This window comes from Rhinolophus hipposideros, assembly GCF_964194185.1.
Source record: "Rhinolophus hipposideros genome assembly, chromosome: 24".
Lineage (NCBI taxonomy): Eukaryota > Metazoa > Chordata > Mammalia > Chiroptera > Rhinolophidae > Rhinolophus > Rhinolophus hipposideros.
The window spans coordinates 7,463,207-7,479,958 of record NC_138070.1 but is presented as its reverse complement, the minus strand read 5'-3'; the positions used below and the strand labels follow the sequence as shown (position 1 = coordinate 7,479,958).

The following is a 16,752-nucleotide window of genomic DNA, read 5'->3' as shown; positions in this document are numbered from 1 at the left end:
TGTTGGGCAGGGAGCATGCCCAGTGTACATCTGTACACAGGACATTGCCGAGTCCCAGGCTTTGCACAAGGAAATCAATAAATTGTTGTCAAATTGAAACATTGTGGGCAGACACTGCTAATTGAACCCCAACATCTAATCTCCTCTATTTAATAAAACTCTAGCGTTTCAGCTGGAAGTATGGCTGCCTAGCTAGAGGCTAGATTTCCCAGACTCATTGCAGCTAGGTGTGGGCATGTGACTTGGTGTGAAAATAGGATATGAGAAGTGAGGCACGCTCTTCCAATCTGTGCCCTTCCAAGTATGAGTGGCTGGAGAGCCAGAAAGAGAGCCATTACCTGGAACCCAGACAGAAGGGACCCATGAAGATGGCAGAAGTGTCCATCCTCCGTATCGAGAGACTATTACATAAGCGAGAAAATGACTTTATAGCTTCCCAAAGCCACTGCTAGAGCAGGCAAATGAGCGCCCTAACTCACACAAATGGATGCCCATTGTACACACTGTTTGTTCATTCGGCCATTCAAGGAAGTTTAATTGTTGATAGCTGCCATGGGGTGCCAAGGGGTCTGGGACCGTTCTCTGCTCACTGTGAGCTCCCAGCGTGCCTGGGAAGGGGAAACTCTACAGCCAAGAAAAGTTTAATAATAATATGCAAATTAAGTCTTGAGAGAATACAAGCAATGTCATAAGACCATCCTTGATGCGACTATTATTTGAATACCTTCTAAGAGCTAGGCATTGTTTTAGATACTGGGAATATAATAAGGGGGAAAAGTCGGGGTCTCTATTCTTTACAGTGCTTACATTCAAGTGAGGAGGGGGCAGGAGAGAAGATAACAAATAAACAAACAAATCCACAAGGAAATGTCAAGCAGCAGTGATGGCTGGATGAAAATAAAACAATATGGTTTGACAGACTGAAATGAACTTGGGAGTTCCATATATATGGAGTGGTTGGGGAAGGTTGCCTGAGGAGGTGACATTTAAGTTGAGACCTTAATGATGAGAAGGAGCTAGCCATGTGAAAGTCCAGGAAAGAAAGTTCTAGATAAAGGGAATAGCCAGTACAAAGGTCCTAAGACCAGAGCAAACATAATATGCTTGAAATTCAGAAAGAAGGCCTGTGTGATAAAAGCATATCAAGAGAGGGAGAGACAACAATAATATAAATATTGAATAGTATAAACACTAAGAATGTGAATAAGGAGAAACAGTGTAGATTAGCTTTATTAGAAAAGGCTTCCTGGAGGAGGTGAAACTTAAGCTGGATGGAGAGGAGGGAAGAGAATTTGGATCAGCAGAGAAGATAAGGGAAGTAATTTTAGAAAAAGAGTAAGAAAGGTGAGCAAAGTATGGGAGCAAAACTGGAGCTGTGCTACTTTAAACAGACATACACATATGCATGGCAGAAATGCAGCACTCATCCTTCACTTGCCATCACCTTACCCACGGCAGACATTGCTAATCAACCACCGCACTTTTCCTATAGAGCCTGAGTGTGGTCTTAACTCTTCACCCATCACTCATCAATTTCAGTCAACCCAAGTGGCATACACAGCAAAAACTCTGAATCTGCTCAGAATAAATTTAAAGGCTCCCTTTACTGACCCAGAAAGACAAAAGGAGAAAGTCCGCATTTGAAAATAATATAACTGGAACCTTTATACTTTCTTGCAAGCCACTCAGCAATATGCAAATACAGATCTGCCTTAAGCCCTGCACAATACAGAGACCTAGTCCCTAAACTAAACCAAGGCTGTGCCCTTCCTGTCCTCTCCCTGGCCTTCGGAGGTTCATGGTTGCACAGTCTGAATTTGTCTTGTTAGAGCGAACCATCGCTTCCACTCCCCGAGTCCTTCCCCATAACCCTGGTAGCCTCTCACATCTCCCTATATGTGTCAATGGCTCACCTCATGGATCATGTTCTAAACCATTTTCCTTGACATTCAGGGCCCCGGGTCCTCACCGAATCATGGTGAGGATGTGCTCCAATTCCAGGCCCATGTGCCTTCCTGAATGATGGCTGCCCTCTGGTCTGAAGGGCCTAGTAGGCTGCCCGTGACCCGTGCAGCTATGTGGGCCCCTCAGGGATGGGCACAGTAGGACAGAACAGCAATTTTAATGCCACTGACTAAGTGCCGTCTAAAGGCCAGAACCTGTGCCAAATGCTTCACATACCAACCTCCCCTAATCCTCATAGTAACCCCACGAGAGGCTCTTACTAGCCCCATTTTACAGATGAGAAAACTGAGGCACACAGAGACGTTTAGTAACTTGCCCATGGTCACCTAATCAATGCCAAGAACTGAGCCCAGATCTCAGCACTGAACCCAGCTGTCCTGTTTCACTAATTCTTAGTTTTCATCCAAACTTTCCACCCCATCCTTTAACACAGTTTAATTCAAAACAAAGGGCAAAACTGATTTTAACGCAGAGCCACTTTCTGCCATCACTTGGGCTCTTTCCAAGTGGGTGCCTCTCCCTTTTAATTTGTTCATGCAACAAATATTTATTGAACATTTATATTTATTGAACCATATACTAGGAACTTCTGACTTCACACCAGAAAATTCTCTGACGCCTGCAAAAAACATGATTCTCAAAATGGTGACAGGGCTCCGTTGTTTATCATTAGGCTGCATTCTTCCTGCAAATCTTATGGAATCTTTGTCAATGCAGATTCCCCCAAAATATAGGCTAAAACCACCTTGGGTGAATGGCTGGGGAAACGACTGTAAAAATAAAATGCACTTCCTTTCCCGTGCCCCGTTGATTTTATTGCGAATCTTTTCAGTTACTTGATTTGGGAAAATAAAATTATACTAGAGCTACACATGATAACATGAATGAATCTCAATCGCGATATGACAGAAGAACATGTGTACTTTATTATCATTTAAATAAAGCAATGGCAGAACAACACGAGGTTGTTGTTTTGTTTGGGGCTAGATTCATAAGAGATAAAAACATAAACACGTGTATGGGAATTGAAAGCATCACACTCAGGATGGTGATCACCTCTGGTGGGGGCAAGAGGGAGAGTGACTGGGGACCAGACTTTAACAGTTTGGGTAGCGTATTATTTCTTAAACTGGACAGTGAGTACATGGGTGTCCGTTCTATTGTTCTTTGTACCTGTTTGTGAGTCTGAATATTCTATACATTTAAAACAATAGACATCTGGATAAGTTATGTGGTTTCTATTAGGGTGAACTATAAGAAATTGCCCCGTTCGACCATTTTTGACGTACAAAGGGGCAACTTTTTATGTTCATCGCAGGATGAACATCAATTCATCCAATGCATCAATTCATCCAATGCATCAATTCATCCAATATCATCCTTTCTAATAGATCTCAGTTAAGAATAATTAAGACGAGACAATGGTGGCCTGGGTTGATTTGTATGGATCTGTGTGTTCTTGCACTCCAATTAAGGACAATTTTCAAGAGACAGAATTAAAATTAATCTAAGCGCTAAGATGGACAGAGAATGGGGAAGAGATAATTGCAGCCAAAAGTGGACAAATGCGGCGTTTGGCCCAGCAATCTGTACGGATTATCACTTGTCTTGCTTGCACTACGTAGTCCCTTGAATAACTGTCATTTGTCATTTTTCAACAACCTGAAGTCCAGTGAGGAAAATTCTTGGTCATTAAAACCAGGAGGGAGGCTTTATTAGAAGTATAAAATAGGCCACTTGTTTCTAAGGTGCTCAAGTAGATTTTCATTATACCAAAAAAAAAAGAAAAATCTATTTATGTCAAGTGATGAAACTCATTCCAAGAACAAAGGAATAATGAGAAAACAACATTGTCTTGCTACCATTCCACCATTTCTCAATTCTTTTCAACGGAGAGTTGTCCCCAAAGAGATGTGCTCCTTTTTTCTCAAGACTTTAAAAAAGAAAAAAAAAAAAGAACTTTTAATAGAAAGAAGGAGGGGCCCAAGATTGCAGCACCAATGATCAAAGTGAGCAAACTATGTTTATATAGGGCAATTTGGGCTTTAAAACTTGAATGTGCATAAGAAACACTCTGGGAGTTTATTAGAAATGCAAATTCCTGCCCCTGACAGGTTCTGATTCAACACGTCCAGCCTTTAACCCAGAAATGGGGCATTTTAAACAAGTACCCAGAGTGATTCAGACAGGGGGTATTTACAGGGAAACATGAAAGGAGGGTCCGGCCACCCTCTGATTTCTCCCAAACACTGTTCTTAGTCAAAGAAAGGGTAGTCTTGCCATCTGTTTGGAGTTCATTCTGAACTTGAGAAAGCATTCTAACATTTATTCCATTTGCCAGCCTATGGAATAATTTACCAGTCGTTCAACATATATTTATTGAGCACCTACTATGCGTCAAGTGCTGTGTTACAGTAAGAGATTCATGTTCTCGATAAAAGGGAGAAAGAAAGGGAAGAGGAAGGAAGAGCGGGAGGGAGGGGAAAAGGAAGCATAAAAAATACAGACCAGCAAAAAATAGAAGATTTTTACAGAATTTTTAAAAATCACTGGAAACACAGCACATAATTTACAATGACTGCTTTACTTATCTTTCTGCTGAATGTACCTAGATCCTTTGTATTATCTCTTCCGGATAATACGCTCCAGGCAAAACCATCTCATTTGTTACCTATAACTGGAGACCATGCACACTAGGGAAATTCTTGCTTCTAGCTTTGGAGCCTTAAGGATATGTCACAGCACCACAAATGTGATTGGGCCCAAAGGGAATAGCAGAGGCCAGGTGCTGGGATCCTGGAACATGTAATGACCACCTGGGGACTTCAGGGGGCATAGAGAGCGCCCTCCTGATTTCTCTTCTCCTGTGAGTGTAAAACCCCCTCTCTGTCCTCCCGACTTGATCTCAGCCAAATATTCCATCCTAGGATGGCCAGTGGTCCTGGTTTGTCCGGGAATGATGGGGTGCCAGAGACAAGGAATTTTCAGTGCTAAGACTGGGGAAGTCCCAGGAAAACCAGGACAAGTTGGCCCCCCTACCTCATCCCCTCTGCCAAGGTGCTGCTTAAAGGACAAGAAGACAACCAGCCATGAATGCAGGTCCTGGGACATAGCAGCTGCTCAATAAATATGAGGTATGATAAAAAAAAATACGATGAATGTTTAAATTAAAAAAATATTTCTTACAGGAAAAGACACATTGCTATTCATCCCCCTCAAAATACTCCCCCTCGCTTCAAACACACTTATCCCATCGTTCTTGCCACTTTCTGAAGCAGTTCTGGAAGTCCTCTTTCGTGAGTGTCTTTAGTTACGCTGTTGTGGCTGCCTCGATGTCCTGAATCAATTCAAAACATTTACCTTTCATGGTCATTTTGACTTTGGAGAAGAGCCAGAAGTGGTACGGTGCCAAATCCAGTGAATAAGGTGGATGAGGACACACCGTAATGTTTTTATTTGACAGAAGCGATGAGTGACACGGAGAGTTGTCATGATGGAGGATGAAGTAAAGACACTCACGAAAGAGGACTTCCAGAGCCGCTTCAGAAAGTGGTACGAACAATGGGATAAGTGTGTTCGAAGTGAGGGGGGAGGGGTGTTTGGAGGGGGACTAATGGCAATGTGTCTTTTCCTGTAATAAGTATTTTTTAAATTTAAACGTTCACCGTAGTTTTTGATCACACCTTGCATTTGTGGAATAAATGAAAAATGCATTGCCCGGCACCTGACACAGAGTAAAACCACCGACTCACATTACTGTTATTGGAACTAATTATGATTAAGCACCTACATGGCACACTTCTTAAACCGCTAGCAGAGCGAACATTCTACTAGGTCTGTTTTGAAAACTTAGCATCTCTGACGAATGAGGCCACATAACAAACCACCACAAATAATTAACATTTATTGCTCACACATAGGGGGTCAGCGGAGAGTCGTATGATCTAGGTTGGGCTCAACTCCACCCACCTCTCTTCTTTCCTGAACCAACAACTGACCCAAGTACGTTCTCAAAGCGATGGCAGAGGTACGAGAGAACACGCACAAACACACACTTCTCTGGAAGCACACACTCAACTGGTGCACTGTTTCTGCGGCCTCATTCTAGTGGCTAAAATGAGTCACATGGCCGATCCCAGAGCCCGAGTAGAAGGGCAAGGCAAAATTAGATGGGAAAGGGAGTGGTACCTTGGGACCAAGAAGCATATTAGAATCTCCAGTGGGTGACAGGGCCACACTAGCTGGCCAGAATGTTGTTTAGGCTCCTCGTAGAGAGCAGTCCGCAGCTGTCCTTGGCTTAGCTCTTCTCCCTTCTCTGTCACCCCTCTTTGCTCAACAATTAAAGCTTATCCTAATAGCCCAAGGGAACTAGTGCACAGGCTGGAACCTCTTCCCTACCAGCCACGTGATCTCGGGCGAGACATGCAACTTCCCTGAGTTTCAATGTCTTGGTTATGAAACAGGGACAAGTACAGCTGCCCTCATCTATTTAGGCACAACTGCTGTGAATGCCAAAGTAACGCCTGAGTTCCTGAGTAAATCTCCCAAGGTGCTGTTCGCAGCCCAGTGCCTGATATTGGGCTCTTCCCATAGCTAACTAACTCAAAGAGAACTTGTCGCAAGTCTAAAAGCCTGGCCATTTTCTTTAACCTTGACGTAGGGTGGGAAGGGCAAGCTGTTTCTTATTGTTGGGGCAAAGAAGTGGGGAGTGGGAAAATGGGGGACAGCTCCTGGAATACTTGGAAACCTAAGAAAGTCTTGGTGCGGCTTCTGTCATTCAAGTAGAAAGGGAAACAAAACACAAGAATTGTTGAAACAGAGCCAGCTCGGCTGCATCCAATGGCAACTTTTGTCCTCCAAACTTTTCCAGACACACAGGCAGCTTAGTTGGTATTCAGGTGGTGGCCATGCTTGCTAAAGCCATCAGGCATTTATCCTAAATGGACTCCCCTCACTCCCTTCTGTTTTGTTCTTAATCCCCAACATAGGGGGAAGGGTGGGGGCTCATTTCTGATTAACAGCACGCGTGGTTTCATAGCAGAAGTACTCACAGCGCAGACTAGCTGACATTCCAGCACCGTGGGGCCAGATGTAAGTTTCTGGGTGGACACTGTCAAAACAGGAAACATCAGGAGGGGTGTCAGGATGGGCTCTCGCGTCTTGTCTGCCATTGCTTCTAATACCACACCTCTTCTTTGCTATAATTCATTACTGTCTTTGTCTTGCTTTGTCTTGTGCCCTTAAGCCACAGGTCAGTGGGTTCTCAGAAGGAACAGGCATTCAAGTCACTCAGCTAAATGATGACATCTTGCCCTCGCTGTCATGACCCAATCCAAAGATGAAATCTATCCACTGCATTTTCCCCCACCTCTGCGGTGGGGAAACTATCCACTGCATTTTCCCCCACCTCTGCGGAAACCCCTCCGGGGACGGAGAACTCGCTCACTCACTTGTAGGAGCTCTTCAGAGCTTCCCTCAGTTAGATGAAAACACAAGCTGCCTTTCCACAGCTCCCTTCACCCTGATTCTGCTCACTGAGGCCCTACAAACTTTATTCCCTCTCTTCTATGCCTGTCCTTTGGGTACATGAAGACAACTATCATCTCTCCTTGCTGAGAAATTTTAGGCCACCGGGTTTGATCTTTTTCAGCTTCTCACCCTGTACCTGGTCCCCATCCTCACCCTCATCCATTATTAAGCCCTTTCCTTACACCGAAAGAGGAGAACTGCCTCTCTTCCTGTTCAAAGCTAACATTTCCGCCTATGTTCTCAACTCCATATTCTCCTGCCCTCTCCGTCACCCTGGTGATTGAACTGAAGAATCAATTTTAAAGAGAGAGAGAGAATAAAGGTTCACACCCAAGTTTATTGCTTGTGTGACTGAATGAATGGGGACGCCATCAGTTACAATAGGGAGAAGAGAGGGAGCAGGTTTGGAGGGAGATGACACGTTAGGGGTGGGGTCAGGACAAGTTTGCGGTATCTGGGGTCATCCGAGTGGAGAGATCTACCAGGTGGCTAGACATGAGGTTCTGAAGTTTGGGAGACAGGACCTGGCTGGGGATGGCGGGTGGGGAACCATCGACATAGAGAAGACGGCTGGAACATGAGAATTATGAAGATTACCCAGATCGGGTATAAAGAGTGAGAATATCAGAGAGCCAAGGATGATACTTTCATCCTCAGCTTTTAAGAGGTAAGTGGAGGATGATACAGAGATGAAAAGGGTACAGGGAAAACCAAGAGAACTGAGTGACATGAAAGCCAAAGAAACAAAGAGTAGAAAAGGAAGGGTGACCAAACTGACAAAATGTAGCCTGAGGTCCAGCAAAAGAGCAAGTGGAAAAATGTCCAACAATCTTGGCTGTTAGAAGATGAGGGATAAACTTAAAAGATGTGATTCTGGTAGAGGGATGGAGGCAGAAAACAAACTTCAGTAGGTAAGAAAATGTCGAAGAGATTGCAAAAATAGGTTTCCCTTTTGAGAGGATAACAACTCACGCTAAAAACTTGCATTCAGTAATGGTGGACATGCTTCCCTGTTATTGTATGGGCTGTGCTCCTGCTCAAAGGAGCACAGTTTGTTTTCTCATCTTTGTCCTGACTAATTTCAAACAGTAGTTAAAAACACAATGAGGCTGACAATTGTCTGATTGAAATTAAATCAGGTTTCCATCTTGCAACCGGAAATCATCAGGTATCACATTTCCCTAGGAAAAGCCAAAACTCCAAATCAGAGCTGACAAACCAGCAGTCTCAGTGGTTGAATTTGGCCACCATGGGTGTTTTCTTTTGCTTCCATGGTATACGTAGCCTGCGTAGTGCTTTAAGTTGGAATTTGTTATCAATATTTACAAATTTGGAGATTTTACTCCGCAGTCCAGATTCCCAGCTTCCCTTGAAAAATCTGAGGAGATGGCAGTCCTGGGCCCACAGAGCCACTTGGCAACCTCAGCTTGAAGCTAAGTAACAGGGCATGGGCTCGCCTGTTCACCAGAGTCCCTGTCACTCCCTATCGATGCCAATTCCATGACCGAGTTTTTCTTTTAATTTACTTTTCCATTACAGTTGACATTCAATAGAATTTTATATTAGTTTCAGGCATGCAGCATATGGTTAGACATTTATATAGTTTACAAAGTGATACCCACCTGGCACCATACATAGTTATTACCATATTATTGACTATAATCCCTATGCTGTACTTTACAGCCCTGTGACTATTTTGTAACTGCCAATTTATACTTCTTAATCCCTTCAGCTTTTTCACGCAACTCCCCAACCCCCTCCCATCTGGCAATCATCGGTTTGTTCTCTGTATCTAGGAGTTTGTTTCTGTTTTGTTTGTTTGTTTCTTTTGTTCTTTAGGTGCCACATATAAATGAGATTACATGGTATTTGTCTTTCTCTGACTTATTTCACTTTGCATAATACTCTCTAGGTCGCAAATCATTAAGACTTCATTTTTTTATGGCTGAGTAATAGGCCATTGTATGTATGTACACAATTTCTTTATCCAATCATCTATTGGTGGGCAGGTGGGTTGCTTTCGTATCTTTGTTATTGAAATAGTGCTGCAATGAACACAGGGGTGCAGATATCTTTTTGAATTAGTGGTTTGGATTTCTTCAGATAAATACCTAGAAGTAGAATTGCTGGGTCATGAGGTGGTTCTATTTTTAAATTTTTGAGGAACTTCCAAACTGTGTTCCATCGTCTGCACCAATCTGCAATCCCACCCACAGCGCACAAGCGTTCCCTTTTCTCCGCATCCTCGCCAACACTTGTTTTTTGATTTATTGATAACAGCCATTCTGACAGGTGCACGGTGATGTCTCATTGTGATGACGAAGTTTCAACTGCCACTTGTCTTCTTATACCTGGATGACTTTATTCATTTAGGTTATTCATTTCCCTGCCAGGGAGATATCTCAGTTTGCAACTTCACATCTGAGTCAAATAGAGCAAACTCCAAAAACCGTTGTTTCCTTTGCATTTCAAAATTGTATCCGTGCTTCAAATTGCTGGAGGACAAAAACATTGCTTCCAGTGGATGGTAGAGAATGAAACAAAGTATAAAAAAACTAGCTGGAGGCCATTGAATGAATATGTCATCTCTATGACTCAGCTTCTCCACTTGCAAATTTTCATTTAACAAACATTTAGGGAGCATTCACTGTATCCCAGGCACTGTGCTAGGAAGGGATGCAGGGATGAACTACACACAGGAGCTGGACTTCAAAACATGGCTGAAATTCCTCAAAATGCCTCCCAGTGGGGGAGGGGAGCGTCATGTCACCCGTACTGAATTTCGGTGGGCTTGCAGCTGCTTTGAACAATGGCCTACGTGATGCCATATGATCTCCAAGGCTAGGTCAGACAAGGTCATAGAGCTTTTGCCTTGTTCATTGGGCCTCTTGCTCTGGGGGCCCAGGAATTTCAGTAAGAAATTCTACTACTCTGTGACTTCCATGCTGCAGGGTGCCCAAGCAACACAGAAAGACCACTTGTTGGCATTCTGATCAACAGCCCAGATACCAGACATGTGAGGGATTTTTCCAGATTCTCTAGGTCATTCCAGCCCTCAGCCATTCAGGTCAATCCCAGTTGTTAGAATCTTCCCAGTGGAGCCCTCAAACATCATGGAATAGAGACCAGCAATCCCCGTTCTGTCCTAATTCCTGACCCATAAAAACTAAGAGCATAATGAAATGGTTGTGGTTTTAGGCCATTTAAGCTTTGGGGTGGTTTATTATTCAGCAATACATAGCCCAAACAGGAATTTACAATTTTATGGAGCATAATTGTCAGAGCTAAATATTTATTGGACACTAAGTGCCAGATACTTTGATACGCTTTCTTAAGGCATCTCTTCCCCCCATATGATTCTCACAGCAATCCTAGCACATGGTTTCTAGTATCATCCTCATTCTTCAGATAATTACATAGAAATCGTAGCCTCTGAGAAAATCCTCCAACCTCTGCATTTGGGGCAATTAGTTCAAATACCCAAAACAAAATCTACCAGTTGACCACACTCAGATCCCAAACTTTCTAACTATGGGGAGGTAACCAAAGAGCACCAGGCATTTGAGGAAACCCTCCAATGGGAAAGACAGAGATCCAAGATAAGCCACAGCAATTGTTGATATAAACAACTGTGTCCTAGAGAATGGCCATTCCAGGAGGGTCAGCAGCTGGCTCAAAGGCTAGGAAGACCTGGTGGATTTGTTCTAGACGTCCTCTGGGAATCACCCAGACGAGCCAGAGGATCCTTGAAAGGGCACCAATTTCTGGCAATTAACCAGGTGGTGTGACTCATTCAATAATGAGTGTGCAGGAAAGGTGTGATCTCATTGTCACAGATCTGTGAGACTGGAGGCATGGAGGTCACACTTAGTAATACACTTTTAAGAGTAATAAAAAAATAATAATAATTTGTCTCTGGAAGGAAAAATTTAGAATATCCATGAGTAAAGGTAGACTCTTCATCCATAATGTTCCTAATTATTCATCCATGTTATTATCTATCACACAGTGGACTATCAATAAACCATTTATATTGTGTTTCCAGACGTGGAGGCCACCCTGTACAGCCAAGCAGATTATCAACAAACAGAAGGGTCAATCTGGAGAAGCAGAGCAAAGAAAACCAAGTCTAAGATCCCAGGACAGAAAACAGACAAGATTCAGAAGGAAGCAATGCATATGATAGAAAATGGGTTACTATCCATAATATATAAAGAACTGAAAATCAGCAAGAAAAAAAAATGAACGAGGCAATAGAAAGTGAAGAAAGGACTAACAAACTTAGGAAAAGATAGATACTCAGCCTTCCTCATAACCGAATAAATAAGAGAGCAATTTGGAATGTCCACCAAAATTGGAACATCAGGTTGTATAGATTAAATAGCTACAGCTTTTTGTATGTCAATCATACCTCAATCAAAGGGTTGAATTGAAAAATAAGCAACTAAGGGAGTAAGGATCCCAGCTCGGGCCAGGGAGCTGTGTCCTACACAACTAGGCTGAGAAACCATGGCTTGAACCGGAGTGTGGGTGGGAGGCGGAAGAAGGGGGGGAAATAAAAGTAAATAATGTGTCTACTTCCTGGGGTGGTTGGGACACAATGAGGGCTCAAGGAACATCCACGAAGTGAGTGGCTGAGCTGCGGCTGCCACTGCTATTAATAGCTGAGGAACACTTTTCTCCAGTCACCTCAACTCTGCAAGAGGGAAATTTTTCACCCTGCAGCTACAGTGGTCTTTCAAGAACCAAAGCCGGTCACACCGTGTTTCCCCGAAAATAAGACCTCACCGGACAATCCGCTCTAATGCGTCATTTGGAGCAAAAATTAATATAAGACACAGTCTTATTTTACTATAATATAAGACCAGGTCTTATATTAATTTTTGCTCCAAAAGACCCATTAGAGCGGATTGTCCGGCGAGGTCTTATTTTCGGGGAAAACCGGGTATCATTTAACCACCAAAAACCCTGCAATAAAAATTGGATCCAAACTTCTTAGCAAAGCCTGTGAGGCCCCGCTCATCTCTCCAGCCTGGCCCCATTCTCCCCCTCATTCAGGGCACTGCGGGACAGCCCCCAGGGAACATTTTCCCACCCCTTGACTTCCCACCTCAGGTCTCTGCACATGCAGTGTGTCCACCTGGAACTCCCTTCCCCCTGCTCTTCCAGGACATGGTTTCCCCTCCTCCTGAACATCTTGGAGGAATGTCACATCCCAGCCTTTCCAAAGCCAGCTACCCAATGTCAATCTCTGTCAAACATTCTTCATGGTTCCTTCCCAACACTTAGATCACTCGACATTACTATGTGTATATCACAGAGGTTTTGTCCATCTCTCCGCCCACACTGGGCTGTGACATTCATTCATGAGGGCACGAGCATGTCTGTTTTGCCCCTGCCCTTGAATGCCAGGCACCTGGCACAGCAGGACCTGATTAAGTGTTTGATAATTGAAGGAATATCAGGTTCCTCAAAGGACCTTCTTGACCTAATGTGGCCTCCCATGAAGCTTTGTCTTCCGGGAGAGAGTGGGACCTGCCACACCAGGACATAGGTGGTCCAGCCTGCAGGAGAGCCAGCCTTCTCCGGGGAAATTCAGTTAGCATTCTGATGTTTGCAAAAAGAGAAAAATGAGAAGTGTAGTGAGTTGCGGCCAAAAGTGCAGACAGAAAGGACAAAAAGAAACAGCAGAAGAATATTAGAGGGCGGGAAAGCAGCCCCTTACAGTGGGCTCAGGGCCCTATCTAATGGGTCTCGCAGAATTGCAATTCTTTGTTTTCTGGTCTGCTTCCCCGAGTCGACTGAGCTACGAGGCAGAGACACGAAGACGCTACGACCATGCTGTGTCCCATCACTATTGCTACAGCGGGAAGTCACGCCTGACATAGAGTCGGCACCCAATTATTATGTGTTGAAAGGCTGTTAAATCCTGTATCTTGTTTCTTCCCTGCTTCCAGCCTGTTCTGCAAAACAGCTGAAATAACTACTGGCATACCTCGGAGATATTTCGAGTTTGGTTCCAGACCCGGCAATAAAGCTAGTCACATGAATTTGGGGGTTTCCTGGTGCGTGTAAAAGTTACATTTATACTATAGTATAGTCTAGTAAGTGTGCAACAGCGTTACGTCTAAAGAAACAAGGTACACACCTTAATTTAAAAAACAGTTTGTTGCTAAAAGACAATGCTAACCATCATCTGAGCCTTTAGCAAGTGGTAATCTTTTTGCTGGTGAAGGGAGGGTCTTACCTTTAATTTATTTAAAAAACGCAATATCTGCAAAGTGCAGTAAAATGAGGTATGCCTGTATGTCCAGACCCTTAAAGGTTTTAACAGGAGATGAGTGCAAACAGGAAGGAATAAAGGTGTTTTTCCTGATAGAAAGTGCTCCATGGCATTGGTTTTGCTGTTGATGGTGATGACAACTGCCTTTGTTACCTCTGCGTTATCCTCGGAGTGAGCAAAGACCTTAGACAGCCAAGGCGAGTCAAGTTTCACATACTCTTTCCTCTTGCCCTTATAGCTGCACCTATATTTCCAATGTCTGGTTCTGGGTTCTGAATTTTCGGAAACACTGAAGAACAGACTTTATCACGTGGGGAGAAAAATGTGCTCCTGGGTTTGATTAATAACCATAATAATGTTACTTCTGGCTAGTTGGCTGTGTGCAGGCTCTGCGTTACGTGCCGTGCAAGCAGCACATACCATTGAAACCCAGACTCCGTGTGATGGGGGTTATATCTGTTCCCATTTCACAGAAGAGGAAACTGAGGCTCAGGGGATGAAACAGTCTGTGCAAGGTCACTCAGGGAGAAAATGGCAGGTCCCTCGCCTGGGTAATGCTGAAGCCCTCTCTCTCAACCCCAGTTCCCACGGTGCTGGTTTTGGTTTTGTTTTCATTGTCGGAGCTGGGTCATATCCCTCCCTCACAAGCAAAGCCTGTTCCTTTGCTGGACGCAATTCTTTTTCCAACTGCTTGACTTCGTGGACCTTTCACCAAAGTGGAACCGCCTTTTCATGAGCCCACAGAGGTTCCATCACAGAAATCCAGATCTCGCTGCAGTCAGCAGTAACTACTGAACTAGAGGACCCCACGCAGGAGGAACCCCAAATCCCAGAATAGCCAGGTGTATCTGCTGTTAGCAGGGCAGAGAAGTTACTGCTAGCATCTCCTCTTCTGCCCCCTCTTACTCCTTTCTTAATCTGGTCATTTTGTTTCCAGCGACCCCCTTTCTGTTCACTCCAGCCTCTGAGAAGAGCTCACAGCAACACCAGGTGTCTCTCCCAACATTTGCACAGGGCAGTCGGTCTGCTCAGCAATCAACACCACTCTGATGACGGTGTGCTCGAAGACAGAGACAGGCCTGGCATTCGCCATTACAGCACCTGACTAATTTCCTGCTCCCAGAAAAGGGGGCCTTCCCCTGCACAATTTCCTCCCATACCTTCAGATTGCCTCCAAAGTGGTCCTGTCGGCTGACAGAAGGGAACAAAGTAGCACTTGAAAGGAAAGCTCAGTGGCATTCTTATTAGCATCTAAAGTTATTATCCTGCGGCCAGAATCCAATTTTGAAATCAAATAAAGTCACACCAAAATTACGGTTTAATTTGTGAGTTTAACCCTGCTGGGAAGAGAAGTGAGGAAGCAAGTTGGTGAGAAAGCCCGAGGCAGCTTTGATGAGCAGAGTAGACACAGCCAAGAGCCCTTGCACTAAACTGCTGATGGCTAGTGAGGAAAAACCAGAAACGAACACACGGTCTGCATGAAGTGGTGAGGCAAGTCAGTGGGAAAGTGCGTTTGATTTATAAACATTCCCTTGACATCTGTGCCCGCCTTGGGCCTGTATGCCCTCAGAGCCTGTATCCCCACGCTGCTCTGGTCACAGGGACTACATTTCCCAGACTCCCTGGCTAACTGGATTCAGGTTGGTTCAGCCAATGAGAGGCCTTAGAAAAGATAAGAGGGCAGAAAGAAGGGAAAAGCTGGGGTATTTCCCCCTTCCTCTCTGTCTCAAGTAGCTTCTCTCGAAGGGGTTCCATCTCCTCTGTGGCTTCAGCACTGGCTGGGCAGGCCTGCCCTGGCTCCAGCTTCCACCGGGAGATCTCAGCTCCTGGACTCTAACACTCCCTCCTTTCTCTGTCCCTACGATTTAGGGGTGACAGCAGTTCCCAGCCATTGCTGATCTGATTCCCTCACCACCACCTGCTTAACCAATTCCTACGCTGCCTTCTCTCTCTTTTCAGTACTCTGAGTCATTTCTATTTTCTTTGATACAACTTATACAAAGATTTTCAGGGATGCACAGAAAATGTTGAATAGCTATACCAATGGTTTAACCCTACAGATATATGCAGAGCTGAAAAGCAAGGCCTCCCAAAGGTCAAGGATTTAAACATATATATGTTTTCAACCAAACTTTCCCCCTTTGGAATAACAAAGTGAAAATAAAAAGAATGGGCTTTCAAATCAAGCCAACCCGGGTTTGAACCCCTAGCTCTTCCTTTACCAGCTGAAGGACCTTGAACAGGTCATTTAAGCCTCTTCAGCCTCAGTTTACTCACCTGTAAAATGGGGAAGATAATACCTGTATTTTGTATGGTTGTCTTGAAAATTTAGAGAGTACGGTTCCTGGCATGGTGTTAACTGTTATGTAAATGTTGGTTCTCTCAACCTGAATAAAATTTACAGTTATGACAGATGTGTCGTGGGGGTGGCAAGTCTACTTCTGACACTTGCTGTGACATTTTTGGTCCTTTGTGAACCTTCAAGAAACATGAAAGGGTGCCTACACACCCTCAGAAAAACTATGGTGCCTCTTAAGAAAAGTCTATAGATAAGTCATCAGGGGGAAAAAAAGTTATTCGCCTTAATGTGGAAATAGCAAGTTCTGAAGCCAACTAATAACACTTTTGACACATGAAACCTGCCCAGTATGGTTTTCGCTTTGACAGAGAAGAAAGAAAGAGCGATTCAACTAAGACACCCTACAATGCCATCCGTTTAGAGCCGAGAGAGATTGCTACTATTTTATAGGTTTCAAGCTGCTCCGTGGGACCTTACTGCTCAGAATTCTTTCTTTAGTCTGTGGTTACTGCAACAAAATAGAAAAGCCAGCCTTGACTTTCTCTTGTGATGTTTAAAATAAACCAAGGAACTTAAGCCCCTGAGCAAGACTGTCAATTATTTTTTTTCCTAAATAAACCCCCGCTTACAACTTTCCATTGCCCATACCTCCAGATAAGGGATTATTCTGCTGCTC

At 44.0% G+C, this 16,752-nt stretch overlaps 1 protein-coding gene across 5 annotated transcripts in view; it reads right to left on the bottom strand.

Moving 5' to 3' along the window:
• RPH3A (rabphilin 3A) overlaps nucleotides 1–16,752 on the bottom strand; it is a 218,049-nt gene that overhangs the window by 151,637 nt on the left and 49,660 nt on the right. Inside the window, exon 1 of one of the 5 annotated variants that reach the window (XM_081036950.1) lies at nucleotides 7,017–7,034. The exons of the other annotated variants lie outside the window; for them this stretch is intronic. The gene's annotated coding sequence lies outside the window, so the exon portion shown is untranslated. Of the gene's footprint in view, nucleotides 1–7,016; nucleotides 7,035–16,752 lie in introns of those variants that run through there. 5 annotated transcript variants of the gene reach the window in all.